The 14,570-nt window shown below is 39.4% G+C and overlaps 1 protein-coding gene across 2 annotated transcripts in view; it reads left to right on the forward strand.

The window, feature by feature from the left end:
• Positions 1-2,544: 2,544 nt before the first annotated feature.
• ZDHHC7 (zDHHC palmitoyltransferase 7) overlaps positions 2,545-14,570 on the forward strand; it is a 50,821-nt gene continuing 38,795 nt past the window's right edge. The window contains exons 1-2 of one of the 2 annotated variants that reach the window (XM_078149401.1): positions 2,545-2,868; positions 12,797-12,877. The gene's annotated coding sequence lies outside the window, so the exon portion shown is untranslated. The remainder of the gene's footprint in view (positions 2,869-12,796; positions 12,878-14,570) is intronic. The other variant, XM_020989245.2, reaches the window with a different exon arrangement.

A 14,570-nucleotide genomic window follows, 5' to 3' on the forward strand; every position in this document is an offset into this window, starting at 1 on the left:
ACAATGGCCTTTCCCCTCTTGCACTTCACATAGCACTTTGTACTTACTTAATAATATTGTAATTGATATTTCTATACATTTATTTATTTAAATTCTGCAGGGCAGCTAGTAGCCTAGTGGATAGTGCATGGGCCTGAAGTCCAGAAGACCTGAGTTCAGATCTGACCCCCAAATACTAACTAGCTGTGTGACCCTGGTCAAGTCCTTTAATCCTGTCTGCCTCAGTTTCCTCATCTGTAAAATGGGCTGGAGAAGGAAATGGCAAATCACCCCAGTATCTTTGCCAAGAAAATTCCAAATGGGGTCATGAAGAGACTGACTGAACAATGATTTAAACTCTGCTCAGCATTTTACATAAATTATCTCATTTGCTCCTTACAACAACCCTGTGAGGAATTCACCACAGATATGATTGTCCCCATTTTATAGACAAGAAATCTGAGGCTCAGAGGTTAAGTGGCTTGCCCATAGTTTACATGGCCAAAAACTGCCCAAAGCAGGTTTTGAATCCAGGCTGGACTCCAATCTAGCACTTTCCACTACAGCTTCTCAAGTATATGGTAGTCTTTAGTGGGGTATATGGGGGGTTCAAGGAAGGCTAGCATCTCTAGTGTGAGGGCTTCCTGGCTGCTCATCTACGTGGTACTCACCTCTGACCCATGGCTCCAAGAAGCTGGAGCATGTGCAATAGCCACACTCTGGTAAATCATTTTGGCAGATGGGCTGAAACCAGGTTGATGGTAACTGACAGGTCTCAAACCCAATAGTGAGTTAGGAGGATGTCTACCCCAAGCATGTGAAGACATCCCCATCCACCACACCTGCCATGTTCTCCCTCTTATCTGTGCCTCGGAGCTTGCCTAGCTGCCTTCCAGATTGACCCCAAATGTCACATTCCACAGGAGCCTCCCCCTCTTGGATTACTTTCTGTCTACTCCATTTAGATCTTATATGTTCATAGTCATTTTATAGGTTGTCATCCCTATTAGAATGTGAGCTCCTTAAGAAAGTGGACCATGTTTTCATCTTTCTTTGTATCTGAAAGACTTGCACGAGGTGGCTGGAACACAGTACCTTAAATGTGCTCCTTGACTGACCATATACAAATAAATATTTGTTGAGTTGAATTGAGGAATGCTAGTGCTTAAAGGAATCTTAGAATTTAGTACTAACCCTAGCATTTTATAAAGGAGGAAAGTAAAGACTATTGAAGGAAAAGAAGGTCAGGGCTTGAATTAGTGAATGTCCTTGGTTTGGTAAAATGAGATAACGGTCTGTTTTTATTTCTATTGTTACTGCTTCAGTCTTAAATATCTTAATGGCTGATTTAATGATGCTTTTCCTCTGGGGCTTTTTAGCAAAGGAGGCAATTAAAAATCCTAATTGATGATAATAAGCACATATATGCTTATTAAATACATATATGTACAAACGATCTACATATTATATAATTATAGAAACTATACACACATAAACTATATTCCCATATAATCTCAGGTAAGGAATGGAGTCTGGAAGACTTTTTTTTCTTCCAACCTTCAGCTTGCCGACAGTCATTATTTTAGGTGCTGGGTTGCGGGTATGTCAAGGCAGAACAGGTTTGCAAATTTCGTAGCCTCCAGTTAATTAAGGGGGAAACCGGCGTCCTGAGAGGTAGGGGATACTCTTCTCTGCATGCAGGGTGCTGTCTCTGACTTAATTCAATAAGTCAAGCATTCACAATTTCATTAGCGTGGGTTTTCCTTTCACCAACAAATTAAGAAACCAAAACAAAACCCTTCCAGCCAAGGTGGAGTCTCCTTAGTAGTTGCTGCGGCCAAAAAATAAAAAAATAAAAATGGGGCTATTCCCCCCTCCTTGGGTTTAGCCAAATCTGGGCTCCTTAGCCCCTTTAAATAGAATTGTTCCTCCTTCCCCCCATCATGAATTTGGAGGCAGAGGAGTCGAGTTCAAGTTTTACTTTTGGGACCTGTGTTATCTGGGTGTCGTTACTTTCCCCTCTCATGGCCTCAGTTTCCCTATCTGTAAAATGAAGGGCGATCTCTTTAACTGGGCACGCTTTTCATTCTTTTGAAGAATTCAAATGCCCTCCTAGAATCACAAGAAGCCCTTCCAACCAATCCTCCTTTTACAGGACAGGAGAGGAAACAGAGTGTCCGAGAAGGGAGGGGACTCGTCCCAGGACACACAACATAGGCAGCAGCAGGAGGAGTCCCCACCACCGCCCAAAAGCTGTCAGCATGCACATTCGCCAAACGTCAGAGTTTGGGCGGAGCGGCGACCCGTAGTCCCTTTTCAAGTCTCCCAACCCAGCGAGGAGTTGTTTCTCTAGGCGGAAACGTCCAAGGGAAGTCTGCTATTGGTTAATGGATTTTCCCTGCCCCGTCGGAAACGTTCGTCTTCACCAGCTGAACTTAAACCCCACCTTTCCTAGTCCTTTTTGCTCCGCCCGCTTTATGCCTCGCGCTCTTCATCCCCTCACTCCTCCCCAACCTGTTCCGGAAGTTTAATAACGGCGTGCCTAGAATGCCGCACATGCGCCGTGCCTCCGCGAGATCACTTCCGGGAGCTTCGCTCGGCTAGCGGAGCCCTGGGCGGCGGGGTCGCCTGTGAGGCGCCGGCTGCGGCGTCGAGCTCTGTGTAGGAGAGGCCGCGAACGAGCCGGAGCGAGCCCGGGCACGAGGGAGCCTGCGTGCGCCGGCGGCCCTGCCTCCTCCTCTTGGCGCCCGCGGCCGGGTCATGAGCTCGGCCGCATGATGTGCGCCCGCCCGCCCCGGCTGTCGCCGCCGTCGCCGCCCGCAGGCCAGGAGGAGCCGCTGCGCCGGGCGGACCCCCGGGGCTCCCGCCCAGCCCGGCCCGGGGAGCCGGGTGAGTGAGCGGCCGCCTCTCCCCTCCCCGTCCTCCCTTTCCTCCCTTTCCTCCCTCTTGCCTCCCTTTCTTCCGTCTCCCCTCCTCACTTCCCATTCTTTCCTCTCCTTTTCCTCTCCCCCATCCCTCTTTTCTCTCTCCTGTCTCACCACTGTCTCCTTCCTCACTTCCTTCTCCCTTTCTCTTCCCTTCCTCTCACCTCCCTCCTTCTTCCCTCTGGTTTCCTTTGTATTTTATTGTATGCTTTTAAAGCCTAATTCTTAGCAAAGGTCCACAGAAGAGGTTCACTCCCTCTCTCCCTCTTTCTCCCTCTCTCTGCTCTCACCCCCTCCCACCTCCTCAGTTCACTTTACTCTAAGAGGGTTGGCCTCACTGATCAGCCCTAAATTCTGTCGTCCAGGACCCTTTTCCCCCATCACTCTTAGCTGTCTCTCTCTTCCTGGCGCCCTTCTTAATTTCCTTAATCTCTGCCACTTTCCCAGTTGTAATTCGACTCTTTTCCCCCTCCTATCTTTGTATTTTTGAGACTACACTCCTCCCCCTTTCTACACCAGTTGCCAAATCCCATTTTCTCTTTAATCTTATACGTTTCTACTCTCTTTCCCTCTCTTTCCATCATTTTTGCTTGTTTCTGGTGTGAAATTTTTTTTTTCTGAATATGATACAGTGCCGTGGGATTTAGAGCAGGAAGGGACCAGCTAGTTCAGAGGTTCTTAACCTTTTTTGTTTTCGGACCCCTTCTCAGAGTAAGGTTTTTGAAAGCAAAAAATAAAATACAAAGGAAATCAATTATATTAAAATACAGTTATCAGATTTTTTTTAAAAGTTCACAAGATCCCAAATTAAGAGCCCCTTTATTTTAGTCTGACCTTTTGCATTGGATGGGTAAGGAAGTTGGAGATTTAAAGGGGCCCAAGATCAGCAGGAAGACAGTAATAGAACTGGGATTGACTCTTAAGTTCAGCTCTTTTTGCTGCATTAGGTTTAGTACGGAAAATGTTTCACTGTATTCTTTTCATAGAAAATATTGTCATTTTTTCTATTAATTGTAGTGAAGAAGTTTAAAAAACTATGGTAGGGAAGGACCAATAGATTTCTGGAGTATAACTCAGATTATACTTTCTTCAGGCAGCCTTCCCCTGGTATCTTCCTCTAGATGATAAACGACCTTCGCCCTCAGAACCTCACATCACTTCTTGTACTTTCTCTAACGCACTTAGCTATCCTTCACAATGTCATGTATTTGTATTATTGGTGTCTTTCCCTTTATCAGATTTAGCGGTAGCCCTGTGAAGAGCGCATTGAGTACTTAGTAATAGGGTTATAGCCTCGTAGATCTAAAGTTAAAAAGGACCTCCGAACCATGTGCTCCAATCCCTGTCTTTTACAGTGGAGGAAACTGATGTTAAGGAAGGTTAAGAGACTTGCCTGAGGTCTAAGTAGAAAAAAAATCAGGGCTGGGACTTGATACCAGGATATTGTGTTATGAAAATCAGTTGAGATAATGTATGTAAAGAGGGCAAGCAATCATGTCATATCGAAATTTTATCTTTTCCAACAATCAGTGCAGTTTTCCAGTACCCTTTTTTGACCTTGGGCAAGCCTTCCTGCATATAAGCCTTAGCTTTCCTCATCTGTAAGATAAGAGGTTTGGATTAGATGATTTCTAAAGTATTTCCAAGTCTAACTTTCTGTGACTGGGAAATCAAGTTCACCTGGAGTTTTTGCATTTTTTCTGCCTATGGTCAGGGCTCTTCTCATCACCTTGAAGGTGCTCTTGCTGTTCCCAAGTTCTTGAGCACCACCCCTTTCTCTAGTAGGTACTCTACAAAATGGGTGTGGGTTCTTATTGCTGTGTGGAGCCATTGGAGAGACCTGAATAAAAGCAGTTTTGTTTTTCTGTTGCTAAACGGAGAGTTAGAAATTGGTGGTGTTTGTAATTTTCCATTTTAGGTTAGACTACCATGTAATCAGAATTCATTTTTATTTTTTATTTGCAAACAATCTTTAGTAAAAATTTTTACTAAAACTTTTTGATTATAGCTCTTTGCTTATAGTGGTTGCAGACATTCTTCTAAAGTGCTTGTTCAGAATCTTAGATTCATAGTAATAGAAGGTAACATTTTAGAACTGTGAAGTTCTAGATAATCCCTCTCATTTTACAGAGAAGGTCATTAGAGTAATTTACTTTGTGGTAGTGATAAAGCTTGAACTAAAATAAAATACAGTACACCTGACTCCTGATCCAGTGTTCTTTCTAATACGCCACACTACCTGATTAAGAATTAGTAATCCTTGTATGACAACTTAGTGATAGACCGTAAGGTTAATATGAAATCTCTTTGTACTGGATTTGGATCCAACGAATAGTTATTAATGGTTTGAGACAGCATAGTATAGTGGAGAGAATACTAGAAAGATAGCTATTGGATAGGAATGTCTGAATTCAAAGTTTTCTCCGTAGGCTGGAATATTGGGGGTGAATCTAGTAAGCTGAATTTAATAGGGATAAATGTAAAATGTTAGGCTGAGAATTTAAAAAAATCTACTTCACTAAATATAAGATGGAGGAAGAAAGGCTAGATATCAGTTCAGATATCAGATCTTGGGGCCTTAATTTACCTCAGACTCAGAGTTAACAGTGTTTTATGGCAGTCAGCTTATGAGATACAGTGTTCAGGACTAGGGAGGTGTAAATCTCACTGTATTTGTCTCTGTTTAGATCACATCTGTATTACTGTATTTAGTTGCAAAATTTAGAGTAGGACATTGATAAGCTGAAGAGCATCAAAGGAGGGGGAAGAAAATTATAAAGGGCCTGGAGATCTTGGCAGATGAGGATCTTTTGAAGGAGCTGGCAAAGTGTTCAGTTTGGAGAAAAGAAGATTTGGTGGGGACACGATAGCTTATCAAATATTCGAAGACATCATATAGAGACCTGTCAAATCTGGAGAATTAGATTTAGTCTTGTTTAGGCAGACATTGCAGAGAAGAGTGGTAGGAAGGAAAAGCTTCTTAATAGGGATGTACCAAAGTGGAATGAAATCCTTTGGGAGATGGTGGGTTCCTTCTCAAAGGCTGGAAGCAAGTATCTAATATATTGTAGGAAGGGATTTTTTTTTTTAAATTTAGATCTGATGGCCATTGATGTTGCTTCTAACACTAAGATTATGTGGGAGTTAATTCATAATGTCTCATCTATAAAATAGGGATAATAATAGGAACACCAATCCTACAGAATCAAATGGAATAGCATATAAAAAGTGCTTCGTAACCTTTAAAATGATATAAAAATGTTGGTATAGGAAACTCCTGGATTGAGGAAACTCCCTCTACCATTCCAGGTTGACTTCTTTGCAATTTAGTCTCAGAGAAAGAGAATGGAGAGATTAAGCAACTGGCCCAGGGTCGTATACTATTATGGATCATAGGTGGGACTTGAATCCAGTTCTTTAAGGTTGGCCCTCTATCCATACAACAAGGATGTCAAACTCAAATAGAAAAGGGGGCTGTTAATCTGTACGCGAGGATCCCTGTGGCACCCATGTTAATTTAGTTTTTAAAATGTAATGTTATCTGTTTGGTTATATTTTTATTCATTTTGTTAAATATTTCTCAATTGCATTTTAATCTGGTTTAGGCTGTACTGTGTTATGGGCTGCATGTGGCTGGGGGCCACGTTTAACCTCTATAACCCACCATGCTACTTTTCTTCTGTTATCATTCTTGTTATTAATAATTTCCCTGAAACCAGTGAGATTTGATTTTCATCTAAAATTTACTTGATTAGATGGTCTCCAATAACCAACTAAAGAGTGATTTTTAAAACAAATTTCAAAGCAGGATAAAATTGGAAGACTTTTGAAGTATAATCCAGTGTGGTAATTTAGAAGGACATTTTATACCTGCATGCCAATATTCCCTTAAAAGTAAAAAGATACCATGGAAGGTCTTTTATAAGTATGTTTAATTTTTCTGTAGCGCAGAATGTCAATAAAGGTAGAATTCATCCTCTTTATTTTTTTTAGTTTGCAGTTCAAATTGCAGTTACTTTTTTAAATTGCAGTTATTTTTAAAAATAACTGGGATGATGTGTATGGATGTCTGTAACTCTTAACTGATGCCAGTAAGCACTCTGCTACTATATCTCTTTTGATGGAGGAAGTGAAAAGAATGCTGTAGTCAGAGGATGTGGGTTCAGATTTCAGCTTTGCCACTTTTACTACCTCTTGACTTTGGGCAAATCTTTTAACCTCTTGTGGCCTCTGTTTCCTCATTTGTTAAATAAGCAGGTTGAACTAGATCACCTCTAGATTCCCTTTTAGCTCTAAATATGTGATCCAGTAACCCTGTGAGGTTCACAGGACAAGTGAAAATGCTGTTTAAAGGTGAGCTATAATCCTTATTTTTACAGATGAAGAAATGGAAAGTCATAGACTTGCTCAAAGTTAGTGACACAGGTAGAAATAGCACCTAGGTTTTAGGATTACTAATTAATGTTCTTTACAGGCCACCGTGCAATTTTTTCTAGCCTTATGTCCCACTTCTCCAAGTGAACCCTACATTCTAGTCAACTTGGAATACTCCTTGTCTTAAAACATGTTTTCTCTATGTTTTTGTTTATGCTATTCTCTCTGCCCAGAGGAATGAGTCTTGAGCTCAGTTCAGGATCCAGCTCTATTATCACCTTCTCCCCAAGTGGTTTTGTTGGTACCAACCCCCCTGGGAAAAACTGGCCCCTCCATTTTTGCCCCTCATGTAAGCATTTAACTTTGTACTAGTCACATGGTACTTTGATATACTGTTATGTATTGAATATCCCATGTATAATTTTGTATCCTTCAGACAGGTTGGCATATACCCTCCCAAATACACCGAATACTTAAATTTGATGATGTGTAATATTATTGTGGACATTTCTTTTGCATTCCTCCAAATGAAAATCCATTCATTCAAATCATTAAACATCTGTTGAGCACCTGCAGTGTGAAAGGTGTCGTGCCTGTAGGTTCTGGGAATACAGAGACAAAAAAGACCAAACAGTCCCTGCCTTTAGTTAGCTTAACTTTCAATTGAACTTAACAACATGTGCAGATTAGTTCAAGGTGATTTGAAGAGGGTGATTAGGCAACTAAGGTGACCCACTACTGGATGATAGAGAAGGTATCTATCCAGTGTGCTGGAGACCTTCCTGTAGGTGTTTTATTAATTTAGAGATACCAGTGCCACATTCATGTTGTTCAGTTGTAACTCCAAGCTCTCCCTCTGTGATCAACTGGCTTTTTTTTATGGACTTCAGTTTCCTTGATATTTAGCATTTTTTATGCTGTTTCATGCATACAGAGTCATCCTTGAGCCATGAAATAGACACTTTATAATTGTTGTTTCAAGGACATTATTGAATATCCTTCAATACTTACTGAACAAATTTAGAGGGAGTGCAGCTTTGTTTTAGTCTCCTTTATGTCAGTTTGAAGGTATATAAAGGGAGAAATGAACCAGTTTCTCCCATCAGACTTTTATAGTATTATTTTTGTTGAAGTCCTTTGAGTTTTCACAGAACTAGAGACTCTCCTGGATGGATCTAAATTAAAGTACCTTCTGAAGCCAGATACAGTGAACATTTGTTCTCTATGGCATTTGCTATCTCTGTCCCTCCATTAGCATGGATATGATTGAGAGTTTAGTACATTTGGATTTAAAATCTTTATGCTACTTATTTAAATATGGGTGGGTGTGTTTCTCTGTAAATTCACTTCAAGCAAAATAAAGAAACCTTCTCTGGAAGATCTGGAAAAGTCTAGCTTAGTTATCTTTGGGGACCTGGTACTTGGGGAGAGATTCTGGCTCCAGGGTGTGCAAGTGTGGAGGGCTTTTTTCACTTGTAAATTTAAGATTTTTGTAAATTTAAGATTTTTTTAGTTTGGTTACTCTGCTGGCTATTGCACCTGCTTTTCTTGTATGATATATTTAGCTGTGCTTTAAGTTTTAAGAACTAAAGTAAAAATTTTGCCCTACAACCTGCTAATGGATATGAACATTATATGTTGAAATTTTCCTCTCATTCTCTTTCAAAATATAAGTATCTTCTCAGTCTCCCTAAATTTGCCTTTACTTTACAATCTCCTTAACTTGCCTCTTTGATTTACAACTTCCATAAGGAGATTCCAGGATAATGAAGTGTTTTGATTTAAAACTCTTGATTTAAAAATCTTTCTTGAAGTTGAAAGCTGTATTTTGATATTGATAATATAGACTGTGGATAATATGTTGGTATAAAATTGAGAGTTGACTACACTTGGCATGATAAGTTAATATTGTTCCTTCCTCTTAAACATTCTTTAGATTCTGTAATTGGAGAGGAAAATAGTGGGTTTTGTGTACAGTAGATAATTGCTGTGCTTTTAAAGAACAAACTAAATATTTCATGATGGCAAATTGATAGAAAGAATGTTTAAAGAACATAATTGCTACAAATGCACTTTAGTTGATCATCTGAAAGTTATATCCTTGTTACTCCTGGTTTCCTTTATAGCTTGGCTCAAATACCAACTTCTGAGGCCTTCCCTGATTTTGTCGTCTACTTAGTACCTCTCCCAAGCTATTGCTTCGTATTTTTGTTGTTGTTTATGCATATATGTGTAAGTGCCTTCTCCTCTTCATAAAATGTAAACTCCTCAAAGGCCAGGAGACAGTTTCAAGATGGTTTCTTTTTTTTTTTTGCCTTACTGCCCCTCCATGCCTAGCACAGTGTTGCATTTAGAAAGTCCTTAGTCAATACTTGATTGCTTGATGTTGAAGTTAGCTTCTCTTCCTTAGGCAGGGAAAAGGCCCAAGGATTTTTTTTTAAACAGGTAGTCAGTGTACATGTGAATGGTGAGGACCATACTTTAACAAGCTTTCATTCAGCTCACATCCCCAGTCCCTAAAATAGAGCCTGTCGTGACAAGTGCTTTAAAAATACTTGTGTAGTGGAATTTAGTGCCTACTTTGTGCAACACATTGCAGATGCTAAAATACCAAAATCCAGGGCAGCCACTTTGGTATATGTAATAGTGATAATAAGCTCTTCATTATACCTTGGATTTTTATAGCACCTTTGCCCCAAAAGAACCTGAAGCACTTTCACCTATTATCTAATTTGTTTTAGTATTATTTTTCAGTGTTGACATCCTCTTTTTCACTGCAAAAGAAAGCATGAAATGTAGGGAGAGCCTAAGTAACTTCACCTGAAGTCCCATCTAAAAGTGGATATCTAATTCAAGTCAGGGTTCCTGACTTACAGCCTCATTATACTGTCACAAGTTTTTTTTGAACAAGTCAAGCTAGGCATCAGAACTACTACATTATATTTATATCTCATTAAAATGGAAATTTATTGCTAGAGTATCCTAAAGGATTTCACATTATTTGTTTTGTTTTAGAATAAAAATGCTAGAATAAAACGTACTCTACCTTCAGATGTGAGGTAGAGACTAAGTACTTGAAATAGATAAATTGAGTCAGTTCATTCTCTCAAGCAGCTCATTTTCTCATTGGGTAAGACAACACATAAAGGAGGGGTGGTTCAGTATCATCATAGATGGAAAGACCAGACAGTATTTAAGATTTAACAGCACAGTTAGCAAGATCCTAAGCATCTTGGGGAACAGTGGCTGTGAGGTTAGTAGAGGTAGGGGTTGTGGGATAGAGGTCAGTATTCAGGTCAGAATGGGATACCAGTATCTTAGGGGAACTGGGTAATGAGAGTTAAGCTAGGGAAGAGGAAGGTCCCTGGCGCCTCACCACATGGCCTAGGAGTGTTCTAAATTATTTATAAATTTAGTGTTCTAAATTTATGATCTAAGGAACAGTCCATATTTTTCTGTAAATGAATTTTTCTATTTGCTTAATAAGCTAATGCTTATTACATTAATCCTAAGAGATGGTTACTATAGGAAGGTTAAAACTGGTAGGGTACTTTCAAGCTCACCTAGTTTAATGCCCTAATTTTACAGATGAGGAATTTGAGGCATAGAGAAGGTAAATCAGGTCAACCAAAAATTTATTAAGGACCTGTTCTGTGCCAGTTGCTCTACTGGGTTTTGGAGAAGACAAAAGACATAAACCCAACAGTCCTATATTCATATAGTATATTTCTTCATGTAGGAATGTATTTCACATATGTGAAGTATGTATTCCCATATGAATATGTGTATAGTTATATATATGCATGTACATTATATATATCTTTAATATACATATACATGTTATCTAACCCAATAAAATGTGGGCTTCTTGAGGGCAGGGACTGTTGGATTTGTGTCATATACATTTTGTTGTACCCCATCTGGATTTTTTTGCATAAAAAGCATTGATTCTCAAACTCCTTTTTTCATGATCCAGTGGACCATGAATTTAGTGAACTTGGGAGCGCAGTGCTTGAAGATTTGGTTTGGTAAATCCTTGTGGATGATGTGACTTTTTCTTTTCCAAGAGGAAATTTATCTGCCAGATTTTCATTCTGTACTAGAGGTTCAGAGAGAAGATAGTGGATACATTTAAGAAAAACTTATTTACCTATGACCTTCCATTAAAATGTGATAGTAATTATGCCAAGACTGACAGGGTAGGGTTATTCTAATTATGAGTAGCACCTTTTCCTCTCATTTAAAATTTTTCTGAATATTAAAACAAAGGACTAAATATTTACAAAATCACAAATATCCCTCTTCTGATTTAGAACATTTTCACTAACTGTCTCCTATGCCTGGAATGTTCTCTTCCCCCCTATCTCTGCCTCCTCACTTCCCTGACTTCAAGTCCCAGCTAAAATCCTACAATTCAGGAAGTCTTTCCATATCTTCTTTAATGCTAGTGCCTTCTTTCTGTGTTCCTTTCCAATTTATCCTGCAAATAGCTTGTTTGTTTGTAATTGTCATGTATTCCTCATTAGACTGAGCTTCATGAGAGTTGGGATTGGCTTTGGTCTTCTTTGCCTCATAGCTCTTAGCATATAATGCCTGGTGCATGGTAGATGCTTAATAAATGTTTATTGACTGACTGACTAACATTAATACTATCTTACATACAGCACTTTTAGGCTTACAAAGTATTTTACATTTGTTAACTCATTTGGTCCTCATGCAGCCCTCAGAGTTAGTTGCATTAGCCACATTTTGGAGATGAAGAAACTGAGGCACAGAGAAGTTAAGTGATTTGCCCAGGGTCTCACACCTAGGGACTATCTAAGGCAGTATTTGAACTCAGTAGTTTATTCACTCTGATACTGACCTGCCTCTAGTCAAAGTTGTAAGGGAATGAAGAGGACCTTTAATCTCATTCTTACCAGAGTGAAACCCCTCTACAACTTAGTAATTGATCATCCAGCCTTTTCTTAAAGTCCTGTAGGGGAACCCACCCTTCTGTGCCCCATTTCACTCTGGGATAGCTCAAATCTTTTTTCCATTCTGTCTGGCCTGAGACTGTCTGTAACTTCCGCCCGCCCACTGCTTCTAGTGATCCTTTCAGAGACGAGCAAAAGAAGGCTTATTCTTATTCCACTTGATAGCGTTTAACTGTATGGTTCTGTGATATGTGCTTAAAATGCTGAGTAGGCTAATTATGCTCACCGCCCCCCCCAAAAAAAACAACAACCCACTGTGAAGGCAGTAAGTATGCTACAGTAGAAAGTGTGTTATGTTTGCAATCAGAAACTGACTTTGAAATCCTAGATCTGTTACTACCTATGTGTTCTTAGACACTCATAACTTTAGTTTTCTCATTTGTAAAACAAGGAATTTGGACCAAATTATTTTTAAGGTCTTTTAAGCTCTATATATGTGATCCAAAAAAAAAAAACCAACCCAATTAATTTTTTTCTGTCAGTAGATTTTTGTACTTGTGTCCTTGATCATAATTTTTACTAATTGGATTTTTCCTTTTTCAGATCATATCATATATGACAATATGCACCTTAGCCTGAAGAAAAGGCGCAATGTCCAAGTAACATTAAAAAAAAGTCTGTGAGGTAAGTTAAGTCAGTTTGTGGATATAATCTGTCATTTTTCTTTTTTTTTATGAAAAGTAGAGAATTATTTTAGGTAGGTCCAATTGTTACTTTAAAGTTAAGAAGACTTGCCAGGTGTAGTGGTGCATGGCCAAAGAGACTGAGGCTGGCATGTCAGTGGAGTTAGGGAATTCAGAGTTGTAGAAGAGCTAAAGCTGATTGTGTCAGTACAAAGCCTGACCCCAGTATAGTAAGCCCTGGGAATCAGAGGGCCATCAGGCTGCATAAGGAGGGGAGAACCAGCACAGGTTAGAAAAATGGATCAGGTTAAAGCTTCTATGCTGACCAGTATTGGAATTGGGTCCCTGAGTGGCCATTGTATTTACAGCTGGGCTAGATATAGAAACTCAGCTTCAAGTAAATAAATAAAATTAAGAAAACTGGACCCTTTCATACAGCCAATATAATGGTAAAATCTTTTCAGAGGGACATCTTTGTTTAACTGAACCAGCTTGCCTTATCTTGTCCCTTTGAAAAATAATGTCTAAAAGCAGCCTGTCAAAGTACGCATCTGTGACAGGTTTTGGTACAATGTGCTGTCGTTTATGTGTCTTGATATAATGTGTTTTTGTGATTCTTGCCAAGTTCTGGTTCACTTTCTTTTCTTTTATAGTCTTTGTCTTACAGGGACTTGTAGGAGCAGGCAAGTGATAGTTACAGTTGGGCTGGGGGAAGATTTTGATTTCTCAGTGATTCCTCTTTTCAAATGGGAGATGCATCTTGAAACATTTTAAAAAAGTATTTATTATATAGGTATTCTTTATTTTTTACTTTTTAAATTTATTTTGATTTCTCAACAATCACTTCCATAAGTTTTTGAGTTTTAAATTTTTCTCCCTCTCCCTTCCCACTTCCCTCTCCAATATGGTGCACAATCTGATGTAGTATATATATGTGTGTATACACACACACACACACACACACACACACACACACACACACACACACATATACATTCCTGTTAAATATATTTTCACATTAGTGAGGTGGTAAGAATTAGAACCAGTAGGAGGAACCACCAGAAAGAGGAAACAAAACACAACAGAAGAAAAAAAATAGCAAATAGTATGCTTCGATATGCATTCCAACTCCATAGTTCTTTCTTTGGATGTGGACAGCATTTTCCATCATGAGGCCTTTGGAGATGTCTTAGATCCTTGCATTGCTGAGAAGGGCTAAGTCTATCAATGTTAGTATGTAGTTTCCTTCCTTATCTCTTTTGATAAGATCTGTTTTTGCTTTTGCTTTGTCTGAGATCAGGATTGCTACCCCTGCTTTTTACTTCAGCCGAAGCATAATATATTCTGCTGCAGCCTTTTACCTTTACCCAGTGTGTGTCCCTCTGTTTCAAATGTGTTTCCTGTAAACAACATATTGTAGGATTATGGTTTTTAATCCATTCTGCTATCTACTTCTGTTCTGTGGGAGAGTTCATCCCATTCACATTTACAGTTATGATTACTATCTGTGTCTTTCTCTCCATCCTTTTCCCCCCCGTTTATGTTTTTCTTTCTCCTTTCTTCTTTTCCCCTCTCACTAGTGTTTTGCTTTTGATCCTCTGCCCTCATTCCTGCCTCCTTTATATCAGCCCCCTCCCTTTTCCTCCCCTTTACCCTTACCACTTCTTCCCTCCCTTTTCTTTCCCCTTTTTCCT

The sequence above is a fragment of the Phascolarctos cinereus genome, unplaced genomic scaffold (assembly GCF_003287225.1).
Source record: "Phascolarctos cinereus isolate Bilbo 61053 unplaced genomic scaffold, phaCin_HiC Scaffold_2;HRSCAF=192, whole genome shotgun sequence".
Classification (NCBI taxonomy): Eukaryota; Metazoa; Chordata; class Mammalia; order Diprotodontia; family Phascolarctidae; genus Phascolarctos; species Phascolarctos cinereus.